This window comes from Acomys russatus, chromosome X (genome assembly GCF_903995435.1).
Source record: "Acomys russatus chromosome X, mAcoRus1.1, whole genome shotgun sequence".
Taxonomy (NCBI): Eukaryota; Metazoa; Chordata; class Mammalia; order Rodentia; family Muridae; genus Acomys; species Acomys russatus.
In genome coordinates, this window is record NC_067169.1 from 29,845,616 (window position 1) to 29,851,817 (window position 6,202).

Sequence of the window (6,202 nt, forward strand, 5' to 3'; positions counted from 1 at the left end):
GTCCTTGGCTGGTGCCCTAGTTTGAGCGGGTCCAGAGGGGAGGACATCCTATTAGGTCTCTAGATGAGAGAAGCATGGGAGAATAGCAAAGTAGAAGGATCCAGAGGGTCCTAGAATCCTACAAGTAGAACATTATGATAGGCAGATTTGGGCCCAGGGGACCCGTTCAGTGTGTATTTTAAAGGGGTTCATATGAATAATTTTTAAGTGGGTGGCATACCCATGGAGTAAGGGGATCCCTTTTGCCCCTGTATTATGATGGGCTGAAGCTCTTTTTTTGGTTTTTCGAGACAGGGTCTCTTTGTGTAGCCTTGGCTATCCTGGACTCGCTTTGTAGGCTAGGCTGGCCTCGAACTCACAGCAATGCACCTGCCTCTGCCTCCCGAGTGCTGGGATTAAAGGCATGCACCACCACCACCTGGCTTGAAGCTCCTTTTTAAAGTTATTTTTTCACACGATGTTCCAGGAAAGTCCACAAAAGTGGGAGAGGTATCAAAATGGGTTATTTTAATGATACCAGATTTTTTTGAGGCTGTAGTCCCTTCATTAGTACACATGTGTGGGAGCATGCCTGGTTCTTTGGTTTGATTTGTTGGCAGAGGGCCTTCCTTTCAGCTACTAGAAGCCACTCCAGGTCTTTGTTCTGTGGCCACCGCAAGCCATTCACAGCAGAGCTTCACTCTCTTCAAATCTCTTCTTTCTAAAAGTGCCAGGTCCCTTTAAAGGTCTGCCTAATTAGGTCATGCCTACCCAGGGCAATCTCCTATAGTATTAGTTTAAAACTAATTCTTTTGGAACCTTAATTAAGTCTGCAAACTCTCTGCCATATAGTTTAACATAATTAGGAGAGTGGTGTAACATCAGATTCTCAAGCCCCACCCACTCAAGCAAGTAGTTCATAGAAAGCTGTTTCCAGTGGGACCTGAATGTTTTTCCAATTCTGTACCCCAGGAAATAGGTTCAGAGGTCAACTTTGCCTCCTGTGATAGATGGCTTTGAAGTCCCAGATGTTCCCCACTTGAAAGAGCATGAACTAGAACTTCTGATAGACATCAAGTGACAGGCTCTGAGATGGTCTGTCTCTACCCAGGTTGTCCATGCAAATGAACTTTCTATGACTACAGATCTTAAGAGAAAGCACAGTCCCCACCTTGAGCATTAACTCCATCAAAGAGGTACTTAGAAAAGATTCTGACAATGAGTTAATTTACTAGAACAAAGAGTACTTCCAGTAATTGTGTACCTTCCTAAATGACGCTCTAGTGAAACCAACTCACCTTTTAAAAACGTCTCTGTTCTTTCAGAGGAATCCATCCATTTCAATGGATTTGTTTAAGTTAGTTTTCCTAAACATATGGATTCTCTGTGAAGATAACTAAATGAACATGTTAAAATTATACAGGGGAAAAATAGCAAGAAACGGAGAGCACATGCCCTCTTTCCTGGACCTCCATGCACTTTCTGATTCAAGCTGCCTAATTTGTTTTGAATGAAATTCTAATGCCTTAAAGTCTCCTTTTCCCCCAGCAAATCCTCTGCACACTTTAAAGTAGATATCAAGCAGTATATGCGTGTTGAAAATCTCACTGATTTCCTGATTCATTTTGGAATGTGTATGTGTCTAAGTTTATTGACAGAGAAACTGCCCAAACTCTTGACACTGTGTCTGTTTCTTTTCCTTTCTGGAGCTGGAATTATAACTAAGAGATAATTGTGTCTTTTCCTAATGCAATAGCCACCTGTCACTTTATGAATCAGGCTTGCTTATACTACCACACAGACTCATTGAGTAAAACTTGTTGTTTGCACCTAAATTTATACTGAAATGTTCTCAGCCAGGAGCATGCAGATGAGATAGAGGAACGTGAGTCTGTAAAAGTGATTTCACTGTTCTAATCCTGGAGCTCCACCTATTTCTTTTTATTGATGCTGGAGACTATAGGAGGTTATTATTGGGAGGCAATAAAAATGATATGACACAGTCTAGCAAGTAACCTTTTTAATGTGGCTGACCTGATAGAGAAAGTTGGAAGGAAATGAATATAAAAAGCAAATAGTTACAAATCCAGTACTTCTCTGAAGTTTCTGAAACACTTAAGAGCATAGGTATTAAAGACAGAGGTCCACCTCACATAAGTTACATTCTAAAGTCAATGCATAAGGCAGAATTTATTATAGTTTGAATTTTCCTTAAACATTAGTAAGAAAATTGTCATGACAGAGACAGGCATAAAAGTCTCTAAAGTAATTAATGTGGACTTTCATTGTAAGAGCAGATAAAGTATTTGCTTTATTTTTACTTTTTTAGTGAGAGGACAGAGGTCATGCATTATAATACCTATATAATATTTCTTTCTTATTATTTATTTACTTGCTTATTCATTACTGAGACTCAAACCCAGGGATTCAAGCATGCCACACAGGTACTCTACCCTGAAGAACACCCTTAGCCAACTAGTATATCTTTAAAACTACATACCAGGACCCTGGAGAGACAGCTTAGCAGTAAATAGCTCTTGCTATTCTTCTAGAGGACCTAGGTTGGATTCCCAGCACCCATATGATGACTTACAACAGTCTGTAACTCCAGTTCCTGGCACCTTTTCTGCTCTCTGTGGTCACTGCATCTATGTATGTGGCATACATACATTCATGCAGGCAAAAATACACAGAAAATAAAAATAAATAAAACTTAAAAAAATAAAACTAGATATTAGAAAGATTCTCTTGCTTTCCAAGGCACAAAGGAATTGAGAGTGAATAGAAGGTTGTGTATCTATCATCCTATGCAGAGGTGGACTAGATGTTTGTCAGTTTTGTTTCATGTTACTAACAAAAGCACTTAGGGGAGGGAGGGTTATTTTAGTTCACAATTGCAGGTTATAGTCCATCATCCAGGGAAGTCACTACTGAAGGGGCTGGAAAGAATTGTTTACGCTACAGCCATGGCTAGAAGAAAAGACCAATAGATACATACTAGTGTTCAGCTGGGCTTTTCCTCTTTATTGGTACAGGGCCCAAGACATGAAATCGTGCCAGGCACATTCAGAGGTCTCCACCTCAATTAACCAGATTAAGAAAATCCCTCATAGGCATGCCCAGAAGCCAACCTAGATTAGACAGTTTCTCATTGAAACTCCCTTTCAAGTGACACTAGATTGTATCAAGTTGACAATTAAAACCAACAGTTACAACTTTCTACATTCTAAATGGTGAAAGCCAAGTCAAAGTGAGGTTGCTCACATACTTATGGCCAAAGTAAGACTGACAATTAATCTTCCTTTAGTCCTTGAGAAAAGGGTCATCTCACTCCATTCTAGAATCTATTCTTTTTATTCCAGTTAAAAATGTGTTGATTATCAGCAATAACTGCCTTATTGCTTCATCCAATGGATTTACTATGACCTAAACTTAACATGAGTTCTTGTTACAATAAGTAGCCTTATCAATACACTAGGTTTATAAACAACAGACTCCCCCTTTCCCCCTTCTACTATTAGCACCCTTTAATTTCCTTTACTGGCACTTATCTATGAACTTTTTAAGATGTTAAAGTTAGAAAGATACTCTCCTCCCTCTCCTTAACTGAACTTTTCCATAACTGTGGTAGCAACAAGCAAGATTAGTAAGCCATTACTCTTTGTACATTTGTAGCTCAGATCCACTGTTTGGTGTCTACACACATGTATCCACTATCAACTTAAAAGTTGCAAAGGTCAGTGAGATCTGACTCTCACACGAACTCCGGTGCCCCTTTTCTGACCACGTCCTCTGGATGGGGAGACCTGGCGGCACTCAGAGGAAGGATAGCAAGTTACCAAGAAGAGACTTGATACTCTAAGAGCATATATAGGGGGAGGAGGTCTCCCTCAATCACAGACATAGGGGAGGGGAGAAGGGGGAAGTGGGAGGGAAGGAAGAATGGGAGGAAACAGGGGAAGGGCTAACAATCGAGATGTAATATGAACAAATAAATTTTTAAAATGTAATAAAAAAAAAGTTGCAAGGGTCCATTCTCCCATGCTTCTCTCATCTAGAGTCCCAATAGGGGTCCATCACAAATGAGAAAATGAATTCATAATCACCAACTTGAGTTTACCTTCTTTTCTTCATTTCAGTGGATGTTCCATTTTAATGAATGATACCACTATTCCTCCATTTATACCATCTACAAATTTGCCATTCATCCTTGACACATATCCCTCCATTTAACTGTCTGTCATCTGTCTATCTTTCTTTCATTCATTCATTCATTCTTTCTTTCTTTCTATTTCTCTCCCCCCACACCTCTACATATATCACTGCTTCCCTTGACCAGGACTTCTGCAAGAGTCTCAAGGGATCTGGGCAACATCTACATAACAATTCAAGAATCCTCAGGATGTAAGAAACTATAAATCTGATGAGATTTAATTAAAGCCTTCAAATGAGGCCATAAAGATGGTCCAGTGAGTGTTTGCTGCACAAATCTGATGACCCGGGTTTGAAGCTACAGTGGAGAGAACCCACTCCCAAAAGTTGTCCTTTTACTTCCACATGTCCAATGCAGCACATACACACCTGGATTCACACACAGGCATTATATACACGCCAAACAAAACAGCAACTGGCTCTTGTGCCTCTTAGCCCATGAATAACTTCATAACTTTCCTTATAACTCCATGAATAATCAAGCACTAATACCTTCCTAATCCCTTTCTCGGGTCATCCAGTATCTTTATGGCTCAGCGCCACATCTCTGCCTGACATTTCCTTGGTCCAAACCTCTCTACCTCACTCACTTTCCATTGGCTCTTAACTCATAATTGGCTCAGAAAAGGTATCCTTCACGCCAAGACTTCATGAAAGTTGTGTCTCTCAATTGACACAACCAGATTTTTCTGCATAACACACTCATTATACCTCATGTTTATTTTTATTTCTTTTTCTAGTTTATTGAAAATATTTTTTCTCATACAGTATATCTTGATTATAGTTTCCCTTCCCTCTACTCCTCCAAGCACCCCCCCCCATCCATTCCCTTTTTTGTCTCTATAAAAGAACGGGGCTTGGGAGGTAACAACCAAACATGACAAAATAAAATATAGCAAGATAAAACATTGAGGCTGCACAAGGAAAGCCAAAATAAGGAAAAGAACCCCAAGAGCAGGAATAAGAATCAGGAGTCGCATAACTGAAAGCTATTATAAACACACAGAGGACCTGCTGCAGACCTGTGTAGGCCTTGTGCTTGTTTCAGTCCTGTGAGTTCATTCGAACTTTGCTCAGTTGATTTAGAGGGACTTATTCTCCTGGTGTCCTCCATCCTGTCTGATTCTTACACTCTTTCTGCTTCCTCTTCCATGAGCTCTGAGGGGAGGGGTTTAATGGAGACATCCCCTTTAGAGCTGTATGTTCCAAAGATATCTCTCTCTCTCTCTCTCTCTCTCTCTCTCTCTCTCTCTCTCTCTCTCTCTCTCTCTCTCTCCTCCCTCCCTCCCTCCCTCCCTCCCTCCTCTCTTTTCTCTCTCTCTCTCTCTCTCCCTCCCTCCCTCCCTCCCTCCCCCCCCTCTCTCTCTGTGTGTGTGTGTGTGATGTCTAATAATTGTTCCCATCTGCTACAGTAAAAAGCCTCTCTGATGATAGCTGAATAAGGCACCAATCTGTGAATATAATAGAATAACATTAGGAGATATTTTATTGTTACATTTTAAAGACTAGTGTTATTGGGTTTTAGTCCAGGTCTCTGAGCTATCTAGTCTCTGCTTCTTGGTCACCTAAACAGTGTCAGGTATGGGTTCTGTCTTATGTAGTGGACCTTAATTGAAATCAGACATTGGTTAACTATTCCCACAAGTTCTGTGCCACCATTGCCCTAGCATATCTTGCAGGTAGAACATGTTATTGGTCAAAGTATTTCTTGCTGTTTATATTTCAATTTGAATAAACTTACAACCCTTAGTGAAATAGAAATAGTCATTATAATATGCTTTGTATTTAAATATCTGTATAATTTTATATTAAAAATTTCCCTCCCTATTAGATTCTAAACTACCCAAGAGAAGCAAAGATGTTCATCATGGAATCCCAACATGAAGGAAAAAAATGGCTAGAATTTTCTAGTGAAAATTAAGTTCTGCACTTGCATTCTTCCTATTCATTCCTTGTGTTTCTCTTTATGTACATAAATTTACATCCATTAGCACATCTTTAAGCAAAGCAT